General features: G+C 39.8%; 2 pseudogenes across 1 annotated transcript; one reads left to right on the forward strand and one right to left on the reverse strand.

Moving 5' to 3' along the window:
* Positions 1-2064: 2064 nt before the first annotated feature.
* Positions 2065-15859, reverse strand: LOC149108685 (uncharacterized; annotated as a pseudogene). Its single transcript, XR_016208704.1, has 8 exons — positions 15388-15859; positions 12943-13156; positions 12040-12341; positions 10892-11032; positions 6823-7172; positions 5543-6709; positions 4879-5146; positions 2065-3860 (listed from the first exon to the last, which is right to left on the reverse strand). The product of XR_016208704.1 is annotated as an uncharacterized LOC149108685 (transcript).
* Positions 8166-9312, forward strand: LOC149108686 (uncharacterized; annotated as a pseudogene).
* Positions 15860-16437: the final 578 nt, after the last annotated feature.

The raw sequence follows: 16437 nt of genomic DNA on the forward strand, positions 1-16437 counted from the left end.
ACAACACAATAATGATCGCGCCTAAATGATACGAACTCAAATACATTATGCATTCTTCCCACGTGCTTCAGTGAAACACCAATGAAAAATTAATTTGGTAACTCTTAACTTATTACTCTTCAACACCAATCAAATCTACATGCACATAATACCACGTTTAAGATTTGGTCGACGAGGGAGACGAAATAGGCACAAGCATAAAAGGTTTTTAATACTTGCGAATGGTAAATCTGGAAAACGATTTAGATGTTTATTCTGTCGTGTACCGGCATCTGTCTTATGTGCAATTAACATTTTACAGCAGGATATCATTCCACTTAACACCTCCCCTGTTACCTAGCCTCAAGATCGGCATAAATTAGACCTTCTGTGAATACACGCTGCGAATTCCTGAAACGCTTTTAGCTCCTCATAAGTTTGGCGCAACTGACTGTCAACATTTCGTAAGATGATATGGGCTAATTCAATGTTGAGTAATAATATGCACTATGTGACCATTCGAATGAAGGATATCGAGCAGAACGTGAGCAGCGCTGGGGCGGATCCAGGATTTGGTGAAGGAGAATTAGGGGTGGCGAATGGTAAATGCGAGACTTTGCGAGACGGCGAGACGAGTTTTTCTTTGCGAGCCCCGGCCGAGACATTTTGACTCTTTAGATTACGAGACCGAGACTTCAAAGCGCTTTGAGTGCGAGCGCGAGACGTCCAGACTCTTAAAATTCGAGCCCCAGATTTAGTTGAGAGCAAGAATGAGCTTGTACAGCCTTAAGCCAGCTTCTTGGGACTGACTGGAACTGGAAATTCGATTGTAACACACGACGTTATGATATCCTGGAGAAAAAATAACTGTTTTTCTGGCGCCAAAACGGACGTTGCGGTAGGTTTTGTACCTTTTTGTGGAATTAAGACAATTTAGGAGAAGTTAGGATAACTTTTTCTCGGAAAAATTTGTAAGTTGCCTCATTGAAATTCAATATCAAGTGAAGCTGGAAGACGCCATTTATAAAAACAAATAATGGAACGCATTTTGGACTTCGAGACCCTTAGCCTTGAGAAAAATCGAGACTCCGAGACAGCTTCGTAGAAAAATCGAGACTGCGAGACGCACAAAACCGCTAAAAAAGGAGACTGCGAGACCCGTGAAATTCGCCTAAAATTTTACGAGATCCAGAGTTTTTGAAGGACCATTCGCCACCCATAGAACTGTTCACCTAAGGTGGAAACTTCTATTAAGGGATCCGAGGCATGCTTCACCCCCACTTCCCCACCCCTCGGAGACTCATTTAGGTTCTCGAAAACGTAATTTCCAGCATTTTGAGGGATGATTGTTGGTTCTTTAATATCTTTGAAATCATCTCTACTACGCTTGGATATTTACAGTAATGCTTAACTTCCTGATGACGTACGTACTAGCGGTCCGAAAAAACGTACGATTTACTTGCTGTTGTCTTTTCAACAAAACTCTGACGGACTTCAAAGTAAACACTGACTGAACTGACTTGAGAAAAGTCGTTTTCCTTGGGCTTTCGTGCGCGCTGGTAGTCGAAATCTTTGTGACGATTGCACAACTCACTGATGAGCTAATTAACAAAGGACACAAAGAGGCTAATCTTCTGGCCTAAGCCACGACGCCTAACCTGTAATATCTCTCGAAAGAAAAACTGTCACTTTTGGTGCCATGTAGAATTTGACAGGAGCACGAATCACGTGTTATTTTACCAAATAGACAAATAAAAAAAGGAAGTACTTAAATAAAACGGATTTTAGATTCAGGAAACTGACTCACGTCCATCAATATTATTTTTGCTTTTTTCAAGTAAGTCTTTTTTTTTTTTTTTCAGAAGATTAAATATAATATTTGTAGCGATGATTGCCCACAAAGGTTCTGGTCGGAAAGATCCAAAAACAGCACGCATTTAAGGAATTTTTCATCTCCTTTAGTGGGTTCGACCGAATCACCCGAACCACCCCTGGATCCACCCCAGCAGCGCTCTCTTGTTGCAATTTCAAGAACTTTTTTAAACTCATTTTTAATACTCCATTACCTTTACCTACTCCTTACAATACAATTCAAAACAATACTTTATTTAGACACGTCACGTCTAAGAGGTGTACAAGCTCGTTCAAAATACCTACGTGTATTCCTAAAATACAAAGATTTACGTAATTTACAAGTTATAAAATCTAAAATATTAAAAATTTCCTATTATCTGATTCACATCTAATTAATTAACTAAAACGTCAACACGAAGAATTAAATATATACAGTGAAATTTAAAATCCTAACAAAATAACGGTGGAACAAAATGAACAAAAAATTAAAGGTCTATTGTTCTTAGTTTACTCTTAAAGTGGGCAACGTCAACACTAAGAATTAAATATATACAGTGATATTTAAAATCCTAACAGAATCACGGTGGAATAAAATGAGCAAAAAATTAAAAATCTATTGTTCTTAGTTTACTCTTAAAATGGGTAACATCGAGGGCCGTGTTTCACATTTGAAGGCAGACTGTTCCAGAGCTAGCTTCGTATTGATGTAAGTAAATGACATCTTCATTAAGTTTAGGTTAAATTAAGGCGCACATAAATCAACGCCATTACCTCTAAGATTACATCGCGTTTCTCTGACGCTAAGAAAGTCTTTACGCGATGGCCGAACATTCTTCTGAACATAAACTGTCGGCTAAGAAATGACTTAATATTTTACCCGGTAGTTGAGATCCAAGATCTCTAAAGTTTACTGATAGCTTGTGTAGTGGCCAACTACTCTGAGCCAAGCCAATAACTCGCACTCATTTACGTTAATACCAATTAATTTACAAAACTAAACATCTGGATATCTGAACTATACGCTGCAACGAAAGAACAATATGTTCCCATAAAAACTTGGTGTACAATTGAAATAAGAGCAAAAAACCGACCAAAGTTACGCTTACAACTTTTTGTGCCTGAATTCCGATGATGGCGGCACACACCTAGAAAACCTGACGCTCATATGGGGAGAGGAAATGCGCCTGTGTAATCTGTAGATCTGAAGTCAAGGTAACAACTACTTTATAAACATTTAATATATCTACGTGTTGGAAATGCCGTTTGTATCTCAATAGCATTCTGTTAAAAGAAATTTTAAAACACTGTTTCGGTCAGCATTATTACAAAAAATTGCCAATTTACTGTTCTGTTTTTTCACTGAGTTGAAAATGTACATTTCCGTCTTCCGTCGCAGCAGAAAATGTTACAGACGCTTGCCGTGGCGTATTTCGTCTTGGTGCTGGTCGTGGCTTCGCGGCTGGTTGTGGCTTGGAGGCTACGCGTGGTTTTGGGACTGGTCGTGGCCTTGAAGGGGCAGTGTTTGACTCAGCAGCAGGTAATTCATGTGCAGGGGAACTGTGGAGCGTCGTTTCTGATGAAGAATGAAGTGGTGATGCACTGGTGCCCATGTCGTTGGTATGCTTTTCCTTTAGAAGCCTTTGCAATTTATCAAGCGCTATCCAGCTCTCCTTAGCAGTTAGCCGGTGCTGTGGCTCCTTGACCCAACACGCCGCCATTACACAACTCCACAATCCCCAAGGTTGGTGTGTACCGTCTATCTGGCTAGGGCGCAGTCCCCCTCTTATATCATTCAAAAGCTGCAACTGAGATCGGCTCACCAGGTCGACATGAAATGCTGTCATGGCATACCACATTTCCCAAAGTATGATGCCAAAACTATACATGTCAGCCTTGCTGTCGTAGACATGGCAATCCAAGACTTCGGGTGCAAGGTAAAGTTGAGTACCGCAGAATGTACCTGATATGTCTCTTTCACGCTTCGCTACGCCAACATCGGTCAGTTTCACTTGATTCTTATCTGTCAACTTGATAAAGCAACAAAGACAACGGGGGAGTCAGTGTAGTTCCCCTATCGATATGCCACCGTTATGCTTGTAATTTCACTCCGAGTAGCAGCTGGTATATTGCTACCAAATTATATATATATATATATATATATATATCTCCGCTATTAACCAAGCGCTAAGTGCAACGAAAACGTTTTAACAATCTCATAACCGAAAACGTCTGGAGAAAAACACTGGTATACTAGCTCAAATACGTTTGCTGGCACGCCGGTGACTCGTGCAAGGATATTTTACATCTTACACGGATATCTCAATATATTATCAAAGCCCTGAATGCAGCGAAACACTGTCCCAGGCATCGACCGACGGCAGATGGCTCGATATATATTTGAAGTGCAAATTGAAACAAATAAGCTTTCAAAAATTGTTGGTAAGCTTCGGCTGCATATACCCATGGCGAGACCAAACGGTGTTGAAAAAGGTAAAATTAGGTATTTATTGTGCGCCCAGTTTCGGCCAAGTGACTGTAATATCGTATGGCCATATCAGGTCAGTGCAGAAACATAAACATAAAAAAATACATACGTTTATTGTAACCCCCAATCTGGGCTTTTCAGTCACAAAATTTCACTACAAAATTATAAATTAACAAAAAAAAAAAAAAAAAAAAAAAAAAAAAAATACAAAAATGCAGAAAAGCCAAAAATGTACTAGAACTACAATACACTGGAGCTATATAGAAATAATTAAAATTAAATAAAATCAAAATTTTTCCCATGCAGATTTTTCCAACTTAGAAGCGCAACAGTAGACGGCGGAGAGATTATTCCTTAATTTGCATCCGCGGTAGGAAAATGAACATTGCCCAGAGGACAAACGACATCAGGCGATATTCAGAAGATTACATGATTACAGGATATCAGGACAGTGGACACGGCTTCTGATTGGCTAATTTCAAATTTGGGTTGAGTCAACTATCTATATGGAGTAGAATTTTCCAAGGGTTACGCGAGTCATGGGCGAGAGTTTTACTTACCAATAAATTGTCCAGTTTTAGGTCTCGGTGGACAAATGTTTGGTCATGAACATAGCACAACGCATCAAGAATTTGGATAGCCCAGAGCAGTACATTTGTCCTTACAGCTGCGTCTTCTGAGCGCGCAGGGGCATTCTCAGGATGAGACATGATGTGAGTTTTAAGGGAGCACTCACAGAGCTCTAAGATGACCATGACTTTGGTTCCAGACAATGACTGTTGAAGATTGGTTCCAAAGAACTCTACAATGTTTGGGTGACGCAATTCTCTGAGACAAAGATGACATATATAGAAATAAGCTATTTCGATACAAAGTTGAACTTTATTTAAAATAGTCGCTACCTGCCATCAGGAAATATCGTATCTGCATTATTTTTCTCTGGAAGATCCCTTATCTTTGATAAGCAGACAGTAATAAAGCTTAATTGATATTGTGCAAATGGTGATGACTTACGAATTACCTTTCTCCAGACTGAAAGAAAATTGCCATAACCCCCTTAAAATGATTTGGTTGCTTTAAAATGCAAGTAGAGAGGAGGAGACCGGTCGAGGAAATGCCTCAAATAACTACAAAGCTGTTTTTTGACATTAATTGGGTCTGTGCGTGACATGAACTGAAAAATAAATATCCACACACACAAAAAAATTATCTGGGAAAACATACCTTAGCGCCCTTTCCTCGTCAATAAAATGCCACACGTTGTGGCTTTCTAAAGGATTGCTGTACACCTTGAATGCCACCTTAATTTCTGGTTTCCTTTTGCGAGAAAGAACTCCACAGTACACGGTCGAGAAGGTTCCTCTTCCAATGAAGGATTTCTCGTCTTCGCTCCACTTCAACTCTCCCCTTGAGAAATCTGATTTCCTGATCTCTTTGATGTTGAACACTGTAATGTCTCGTTTTAAATTCTCCAACTGCAGGCTGACCGGTTGGTAAATCTCCTAGGTTTCGAGTTTGTACCTAGACTCGGTGAGCAGCTGATGATATAACTTTTTATCGCCTTCTCTCAGTCGTGGTATCTTTGTCTTGATCTCTGTGAGGAATTGGACTGCATCTCCTAACTGTCCGGTTATGAACGGAAGCAGCCTGTCCTCACTGGCAATGATTTTAAGACACTTCTTAGACCTCTTTCCCATGTAAGGGAGTGGATCATTGATGTAACTCTGAAGCTTCTTTCTGTATTGGACGTTCTGCTTGAATTTTTGCGTAAGATTGCCAATGAACGGCGCACCAATTACGACCGAGGCCAGACCGTGACGAAACCATACTGAAGTGGTGACATCTGTAGACGTTTTGGACGACTTCTTTAGAGATCTTGGCGGTGTAGAGGGCTCATGCGTTGGACGTTCTTGCTCAGTTTCGTCACAAAGAACAACTTCTTCCACTTTTCGGATTTCGTCCTCCATGATATCATACTTTTCAGTACAATACTTGAGAAGCGAAACCTCGCCTTTAGCAAAATGATTTTCCTGATCTTCCCATTCCTGAACAAACTTTTGGGCTCTTTCTGAAATGCACTTCAACACTTCGCTCTTAGTTTTCGCCCACGTCTCACCAGCTCGGGGCACTTGAGAAGGAGACCACTTGCTGAATCTTTCGGAAGTTTCCGCTGATTTAAAGTAGTTCGCAAGTTTTTCAAGAATCTCTTTTATCACCTGTAACTGGTATTCACTGAGCTCGTCAAAAATACGATCCTGTGAACTTTCCAATTCTACCATCCTATCCATTACTCTTTTCATTCTCTTCTCTGTTTCCTGGCGTGACATGGTCGCTGATTTCAACAGTACTCTGACTTGATGAGAGGCCTTAGACAGCAGATTCTCCAGCCAACTGCAAATATGAACAAGTCAGTAACAATAGGTTAATTAAACATAGAATGCCATTAATCACGGCTGAGGTGGAAGAGGACGAGATTTTGAGTTCTAATTTAAGCCTATTGTTACATCACATCTGTGATTCTCCTTTAATCAATGATTTTAATGTTCGATACTATAGCAAACGCCTGAAATGCCGTGTTCGGTTCACCGAGAACAGTTTCTTTCTGACAAAGAACACAAATGCTTGTCAAGTCATATGCATGAAGAGCTCTTAACAATTGCTCGATCGATCTATTTTACGTAATGTTGGACTTCTTGGTGAGTTTCTGAATCTGTGTCTTCTTCACTTCTTCAACATTGTTAGCAGGAATTTTATCCCACATGTTGCAAACGAATAATGCACAAGACGTGAACAACTTGAGGTCCAGATTTGCTTCCTTCTTCAACTTTTTGGCGTGGTTGAGTAACAAACCAAGCTGTTAAAAGGCACAATAAAAAAATTAGCACGCTCTGTTGGAAGCTTTCAGAGGTCCTGATAAATTGTCAGAGCTGTTGACGCTTGAGTGCCGAAAGTAGTTGGTTGCGCATTCCTACGGTTAATGATTAGTTTCAAAAGACTAGTGCCATTTTTGCAATCACTCAGAACTTAACTTTAGACCAATCAAGACTTGCTGGCACAAGTTTTCCGCTCTGAGCGCAGGTTACATGAATTTGCTTCACCTTTTGATTATTTCACTTGATTGTCTTTGTCCATTCAGAAGATTGGCTAGAGTGATTACTTTGGTCCTGGTTATAAAACAATAGGTTGAAACATTCTCTACAACTAAGCCATACAAAACACATGATTTTATTTAATACTGACCGAGGTTCTGGAGAGTTAAAGTGGTCGAGAGCAGTTTATGGGCTTGTCAGCTTGAAAAGAAAACAACTATATGTAATGGGCAGTTCCTCAAGTTGAAGCCCAACCATTATGGTTGGCCATTCGTTTCAAAATTACGACAGGGTATACGCGGGTTTTTCTGCCGCGTATACTTGTTTACATACGTTACGTATGGGCTTTAAGCTCATATATACGACCATTTAGATCGCGTATATACGCATTTTTAAAGGGCCACATATTTGCGTAAATTCAAGCGCGGGGATATGCGAAATAAATGCCCAAATATACGCGTCCTACAAGGACCCATATATACCCGTGCTAAAATGCGCGTATATGCGGGTCTCGTAAATTACGTTGTATATGTCAGCACGAAATGTGCCTTTTACGAGTATGGCTGTTCGTGTATGAAAGCAATGAAAATTACTTTAACTAGAAATCGTCAATATGACGGCAGTGGTGAAATGCCTTGTCTTAGTCTATCTGGTATTTCATGTTTGTTACTGCAGCTCCCCCAGTGACTGAACTTCTAGAAACAGTTATGCGTCTTTTGAATGACTGTTCAAGATTTTATCCTCACGGTAATCGTAACATGGCGGAGAACTTGATCGTTCGTCGTGAAGTTGCTTTGGATTCTGTTCACCGTTTAGGACATAGGTGCCCAAGCGAATGCTGAGAGAATTCTGCCTCTTGAATTGCTGGTGAGACAAATTCAATACTTACTGCATAGACGGGAAATGTTTGCAGCTCAGTTTTGAACTTGAGTAATCTCAAACTACACAAAGCATAAGCAGTGGAAAACATTCTTATAGAGAAAAATTTATATTTGGGTTAACTTTTAATCCTGGGTTAGCGTTAACCGGCGTTCGAACAACCTGGCCCTGATGAGTCGAGAAATAAGACTAAAGTGGGTTTTCCAATTCTGGTATCAGTATCATACTGGGTCATTTGCGAAGTAGAAGTATCAATGTTCAGCGTCAGCGTGTAAGAGAAAGTTTTTTTCCAAACTGACCCAGCAGGGTCTGATTTGAGGTGGTTCAATACCATCACAAGGCGTGTTGACAGCGTCAGGGGACCTAATTCTCTCTGGCACAGTGATGGACTACACTGCCTTATCAGTTGGAGGTTCGTAATACATGGTAATTTTGACAGGGCTTTAGACTTTAAGTTGTGCAACAAACAATTCTGCTGCGACTGGGCTCGCTCTATTCTTAGCTGCTGTGCAAAGTTATGGATTGCCCCTTAGAGTGTGTTCAGACGAAGGGAATGAAAATTTAGAGGTAGGAAGAGCTATGCTATGGCACAGGGGATTTAATAGGGGAAGCAAAATTGCTGGGTTGTCTGTACACAACCTGTGAATTGAGTTTCTCTGGAGAGAGGTCTTTATTGAAGTCGGTCAGTTCTACTACACTCTGTTCTACCAGATGGAAGAAAATGGCATCCTGGAATCGACAAGCATAATCGATCTGTTCTGTTTGTATTACATATTTCTTTCCAGAATTAACAACCAGTTAAACCTCCTAGTTGAGGCATGGAATAACCATGCTGTACGCACAACCAATATGGGTGAACGCAGTGATTTTACAAGATATATGTAATACTGGAAATACTAGCTGTCAGGGACACATTTGATGATAACACCCAACCAGATGAATTATCTGGTGAAGACCCAAAAGGACGTACACTAAAATCACAGTCTGTTTCCTAAAACTCCCCTTGAGGTATTGATATATCATAGGCTGTAGGATCCACTCTTCCATTAGAAGCTGATACAGTTGGCAAAGCCCTAATGGGAGTACACTGAGGTGCATGAAACTGCTCTTAATGCAAACATTTCCCATCTAAGTAGTAAATATTGCATTTGTCTCACCAGCGATTCTAGAGCCCGTATCTTCTCAGCATTTGCCTTGGTACCTCTGTCCAATGAGTCAACTAAAGGATTAGCCTGCGTAGCTTGGCGGTTTAGCAAATTTTTAAGCAATTTGAGCGCGAGCGCACAAAGCGACAAAACCGCGAAAACGAGCAACAACCCCCCAGGCTCCTCGTGGCTACGCCGCATTTGGCGCTTGTTATCACGGCTTCGTCGTTTTCTTAGCGTTAGGATAAAATCTTGAACAGTCATTCAAAAGACGCATAACTGTTTCTAGAAGTTCATTCACGGGAGAGCTGCAGCCAGAAACATTAAATAGCAGATAGACCAAGACAAGGAATTTTGCCACTGCCGCCATATTGACGATGTCTAGTTAAAGTAATTTTCATTGCTATCATACACGAACAATCATTCTCTTAAAAGGCACATTTCGTGCTGACATATACAACGTAATTTACGAGACCCGCATATACGCGCATTTTTGTACAGGTATATATGGGTCCTTGTAGGACGCGTATATTTGGGCGTTTATTTCGCATATCCCCGCGCTTGAATTTACGCAAATATGTGGCCCTTTAAAAATGCGTATATACGCGATCTAAATGGTCGTATATTTGAGCTTAAAGCCCATACGTAACGTATGTAAACAAGTATACGCGGCAGAAAAACCCGCGTATACCCTGTCGTAATTTTGAAACGAATGGCCAACCATAAACCATAAGCCCCAATCTCGAGATTTGTCCACCATTTCACACTTTCTGCGGTCTCAAGGTAGTGTATTTGCCATAACATGTTCAGGTCCACTCGGCGATGACAGAGGAACATCTTGCATCATATATCTTTAGGCCGGTTACTAATTGTCCCCAATACAAAACGTATAAAAAGATAAAACCTCGCTTGGGTTCTGCGCTTTATGTGAACCTGAACCTTAACTCCGCGTGTGCACAAATTTGCAACATTGCTTTCCCCGCGCAAGGATGGCGGATACGAGCCTTTACCCGGTTGCGGGACAAGATACTCTATTCGTAGGGGCTTAGCTGTCGTCGTTATTGCTATTGTTATTGGTGATGAATTAGTACTTCCATCATCAATCATTAAAAAAACTGAATCATTAAAAAAATTAAAAAGAAAATAAAAATACAAAAGGGAGAATGCCCGACAAATTACGTTACCATAGAAAGTGTATGACCTGCCAAAAACACCTTCAATTATAGCTCTAAGGGCTTATAATTCAAAAACGGCACGGTGAAATTTTTTTATCAAATTTTGATAGGCTTTATAAGATGCAAACTTTGGCAAAGTTTGAGGGAATAAAGAGAACTAACGAGGATCATGAACCCGTCTGAGACGTCTTAGCGTACACAACACTAGACAGGATTCACTACCTAGTTGGATCGAGAAGTGATGAGTTCTCTTAACTATATCAATCGTCAAGTGTGGCGCCTTACCCTGTCTTCCTGAACTCCTCCAGCGTTGTCGCTTTTTATCACATAAATGAAGCAAAAGGCGTGTGGCAGGTAGCTGAGGACAAATTCAGTCATGGCGTCGCTTTCTCCAACTCCAGGACTATCAACAATTATCACACCTTCCTAGATGAAGAAACAAGCACTTCTTCATAAGCCCCCCCCCCCCCGCTAAGAATGTTCCAATGGAAAATGAAATTATTTAGAATTGTGTACTCTCATAATAGCTCCGGAAGCACCCCGGGAAAAAAATCTCAGGACAAGAAGTGATCCGCATTTGCTGCGAACATATCTCAAGTCAATGTTGAGGACTGTGGTCCTCATAGCTTCCAAAACGTCTCCATGTATATCCTTTAGATAAAGCGACACTACGTTAGTTGACTGGGAAAACCAGAAGCGAAGGATATATGTATCAAACGTAGAAGCTGCTGCTATTACGGTATAAAATCTATAGGAACCGATTTTAACTTGTTTCGTCGTATTTGACCAAACTCGCGGCCGCGGTGCATGGCTTCGCTTAACACACTTCGTCTGAATAGAGTAATCTTGTATCACAGGCATTTTCTCACATACATTCACGTGCAATAAAAATGATTGGACACGGAGTCAACATTAGTGTTTGGCAATACACAAATTATCACCCTACTGCGTATTTACCATTGTCATGCCACCCTGCTGCCAGCCAGGTGATAAAGCTTGCTTGCCTTAATGATCCTAATTAAGAGCTATGTCCTCTGCAGCTATAGGTTCAAACATTCCAATTCGGTTAAGGGGGAGAAGCCTACTAAAAGACAGGTTCTGGTCCTCTGCTGGTTTGGGGTAAGGTTACGTTTGAGGCAAGACAAACACTTCACTTGGTAAAAATTCTGATGATTACAGAAACCCCTGAAGAGTTTGCACTAAGTGTGAAGGGGCCTCTATGAGCAGAATAAGTTTCTGAATTTGCGAAACTCAACAAGGAATGCCAGAGTAGAGGGTCCGAATAGGGCTAAATAGCGGTTGACGAGCAATTTGCGTCTCAACCGCGACATCTTTCTGACTACTGCACGTTTAACAAACTTGATAAAAAAAAAAAAAAACTGGTCTCAAAATGGATCTTGTGCGAGTATTTCCTTTCAGATATTTAATTTTACCTGGAACAACGGATGTGGCCAAAACAGCTCTATTTTCTTGTAAGGAGACCCTTTATCTCGCTCATCCTTTAAGTTAACAAAGCCTTTTATCTCCTCTTTATAAGTCGCCGAGGAATGACCAAGCTCTTTGTAGATAGGCTCACGACTTTCTCCTGGGCCATCTTCAAAGTGTATCCCTATCCCAGGCTTCTTGCCATATTTCAATTCGCATATCGTTGAGGTTGTGCTGAGAATTGAATATGGCAAAAGATCTTCTCCAAGAATTAAGTTAATGATGCTGCTTTTGCCCGCACTGGTTTCACCTGTTTCAAAAGAATGATCTGTCTTTGTTGTGTATTATGACGTTACGTTTCGCTGATCTAGATACCGAATTAGGAATCGAAGGCTTAAATACAAGACTAAATTTCCAATTACCTTATCAAATCCGAAAGCATTCCAAGTCTATTTGTCAGACAACATACCAACCATAGAAGTGATGATCTTTAACTAACGAAACGGCAATTGATAGGAATTTTTTTCATTCAGGTTATACATATATTCCGTATAAACATGATGATTCCACGTTGCCGTTTGTCTGTTCAGTAATAGATCACGGATGACGTGAAAATATGGAAAAACAAAAAAAGTGGCACACGGGCCATTAGACAAGTGTGTCACGGATTTTCTTACCAAATTTTTATGTCTTCTGTGCTCTATTACCGAACAGACACACGGCAACATGGAATCTACTTGTGCTATATAACAAATAAACGAAAAAAATTGTTAACGACTTCATCTATGCATCTGTCCTCCAATAGATCATAAGTAAGAAAGAATCAAAATGCGAGAGTAATTTAACTTATTATAAAAATCACAATAGGCAATGGTAGAGCTATCAGTTACCTATTACTGAATGCTGTTTACCTGCAACCAGAACTACATACTGTTCTCTCGGTTTGATATTTTTGAGATTTTCTTCGAGGGTTGTCTTGAAGTCATCCAAGCTTTCCTGGAGGGTTTTCACGATGACGTCATCTTTCAATTGATCAAAGAGCCCCGCTGCCTCCTCATAAAGTTTACACAAAATTTCACGTTTGTGTGCATCAGCCTTGCTAGCCTCCGATAAAACTTGAAACGTCTGATACAAATAGAAAAATAACTCAAATTAAATAACTCGGCGTTTGCCGATTGGATGAGAATGTGTCAAGTGTCATGGGTCAAAACTTACTAATTCCCTGGGGAAACAACAACTTGAACTTTCGAGTCGCACGTGATCAGGTGGTGAACGTTGAAACCGTGGTGAATTTGTGTGCTAGCCGGCGTTAAGCAGATTTTCTCCGTTTGTTCCATTTTGAGTTGGGAGGTACAAAAAGAAAACACTTAAAATGAAGATTGAGAGGTCGGGGAGCGGCTTTGAATTGTCATCTCCATGATTTATTGATCTAGCTTGCTCTTAAAATCACTCCCTTGACTTTAAAAATTCACAAGTGATTGACTAAGGTGCTTTACGTATTCGTAAGACGCTAGGACCATGGCACACTGCTTCGATAAATCATGACGGAACAATAAGTTTATTGACACATATTTTCCTTCTTAATATATTCTTTTTATAGTCCCACATATTTTTGTATATATTTGTATATGTCATTTTTTCCATTTTTTATCCATCGAAGGTTGTAGTCTGACAGCCGAAAGCTCCAAAGTTTTAACCTTATATAGCCAGTGAACGTTTTCATAAATTTTTCGTGTATTCGAATTGATCGGTGGAGAGTAACTGACAGGAAACTGGTAAAATGGCCGATTGCGATGCTTTCACTCAGAGCTTGTATTCTAGCCCAAGACTATACTGGCGTTCCTAGCAGTCTCTTTTATTCTTAAAATATTCTTAAAATTTCGCAAATTTCATTCTTGATATTCTTGTAAAATATATTCTTATTAAAACAAAAAAAAAACAAAAAAAAAAACTACTTTTACTCTATTTACAAATTAAAGTTAGGAAAAGTGCTCATGTAAATGATTGTTTTTTTCAGTACTGATAATCACTCGCCTAGATAGCCAAAGTAAGTTCCAGATGTTTTCACTATTTTCCGGCCGCCATATAGAATGTGTAAATTGTCACGCAATAAAAATTAAAATTAGAAACCATTCAGTGGATAAAGTCAAGAAAGTGTGATATTGTAGACGATAAATAAAGAATACAGTCCTCTAAGTTTAAGGCGTGTGCGTTGTCCCAAAGTTGAGCTATTCGTCGAAATGTTCGGCGCAAAATTATAGAGCCTAGTATGGAGCCGCCATGGAAAATAGTGTAAACATCTGAAACTTACTTTGGCTATATAGACAACTGATTATCTGAACCTAACCAAAAAAAAACATTTACGCAAGCACTTTTCCAAATACTTTAACTCCTAAAATGGCTAAAAATCACGAGGCCAGTTTATATTTCTCGACATAGCTTTATTAGCTTGATGTCACGCGCTGCAATAACTCCGAAATTCAAAGTGCGCTGGTTTCCAAACGAAGAATGCAATTGAGCTGGAAATTTGTAAACAGAATCAAATTTAGTACCTCTTATACCTGATGAGGATAAAACCTTTATGGGCTCTTTAGTTTTGGATTTGAGAATTTAATGACGTCACGTGAACACACTGGGCTGTAAATTTGTTCAAAACATTTCGACGAATATTTAAGGTTTGGGAAAACGCACAGATCTTAAACTCGGAGACCTGTCTTCTTTATACATCTCCTATAACATCACAATTTCTTGGGTTCATCCACGGAATGGTTTTCGATTTAAATTCCTATTGCGTGACAGTGAAAATGATCTATATTCATGTTTCTGAATCGTCGTGATCGAACATAACGTAATGACGTTACACGTAAAGTTAACACATTCGAATGCGGCCGGGGGTTTTACTTCTTGGTATACTATGGTATACTGCTTATCCCATGTTTGAATTTTAAAAAAACGCAAGGCTTCAACAGTATGCTTATAACAAAGTCATTTGGGATTTATGGTTTTTAAAAGGGAAAAATTTCAGCCACTAGCTTCTCAAATCTTTGCATGGCCAGTAAGAAACATCTGTAGAAAATCCGGAATTGCGATCTATCGATCTAATCGTGACTGGTGAATATATAAAAAAACATATTTATATACTAGAATTCGCTTCGTATTTACAAATGTGTCTTGGTACGAATACAAAATACAAATAAGCCTTTTAAACAGTTTTAGCCTTTTTATTACAAATTTTTCCAATGCTGCCGATGCCAGTCTAAAACAGCTTGCTAAACTGTTTCAGTTGCTGTTGCGAAACACAGTTCACCACTTCTTGTTTTTTATAGGTCTAAACAGCATTTTAAAAATATTCTTACCTGTCCTGCCGTCCAGCTAGGCTTATCTTCTGACGGATTTAATTCTTCTTTCACTTTGGCTTTCATCTCATCCAATGTTGTTAGTCCTTTACACGATACACCAAGGGCCGCCATCGCTGGAAACATTTCCGATATATCGTCGATTTCTTCGATGGTTTTCGTTCTGCTAGCAGCCATTTTACTAATTTAAACGAATCAGTAGGCGAAGAACATATCATAACAAGATGCGACGCAGAGAAATGCTTCTGAGATTTCAATGCAAGGAACGTAAACCATTCGGCTTCTTCCCTGATGGTACACAGACAATTGTGTGAATTGTAGCCTCGATCTTGTGTGCAGAGGGCATGGATAAGTGATTCTCAGAAAACTGATACGGGGTGATACGTACTCAACGGAACGAGAGTCACAATGCACGGCTTTAAATCGTTAATTCAGCTTATCTATCATCCTAACAGGGAAACTACGGCAAAGTAATTAGTTCAGTCACTATGCCGAGACCGCAGCTTCGGGGTATCGAATGCCTCATGTTGTCGCAGAAATTAAGCTTGATCATGAATTATGAGCACATTCTAGTGAGAATTAGAATAATGAGTCACGCGCAGAGAAGTCACGCTTGATCATGAATTAAGAGCACATTCTAGTGAGAATTAGAATAATGAGTCACGCGCAGAGAAGTCACGCTTGATCATGAATTAAGAGCACATTCTAATGAGAATTAGAATAATAAGTCCCACGCAAAAAAGTCCTCAATGGAGCGAGGGTCACAATGCGCGGCTTTAAATCGTTAATTCAACTTATCTATCATCCTAACAGGGAAACTACGGCAAAGTAATTAGTTCAGTTACTATGCTGACGACGCAGCTTCGAGGTATCGAATGCCACATGTCGCAGAAATTAAGCTTGATCACGAATTAAGAGCACATTCTGATGAGAGTGAGGATAATGAGTCACGCGAGAAAATATCAAATTTTAAGCCTTTTTGTATTTCGTTTGCTCTTACGAATGACGTTTCCGGCTAGTAACCTCTTAACTGCAAATTCGATGTGAATG

Source organism: Orbicella faveolata, unplaced genomic scaffold (assembly GCF_042242905.1).
Source record: "Orbicella faveolata isolate gen_17 unplaced genomic scaffold, um_ofav_v1 contig_25, whole genome shotgun sequence".
Classification (NCBI taxonomy): Eukaryota; Metazoa; Cnidaria; class Anthozoa; order Scleractinia; family Merulinidae; genus Orbicella; species Orbicella faveolata.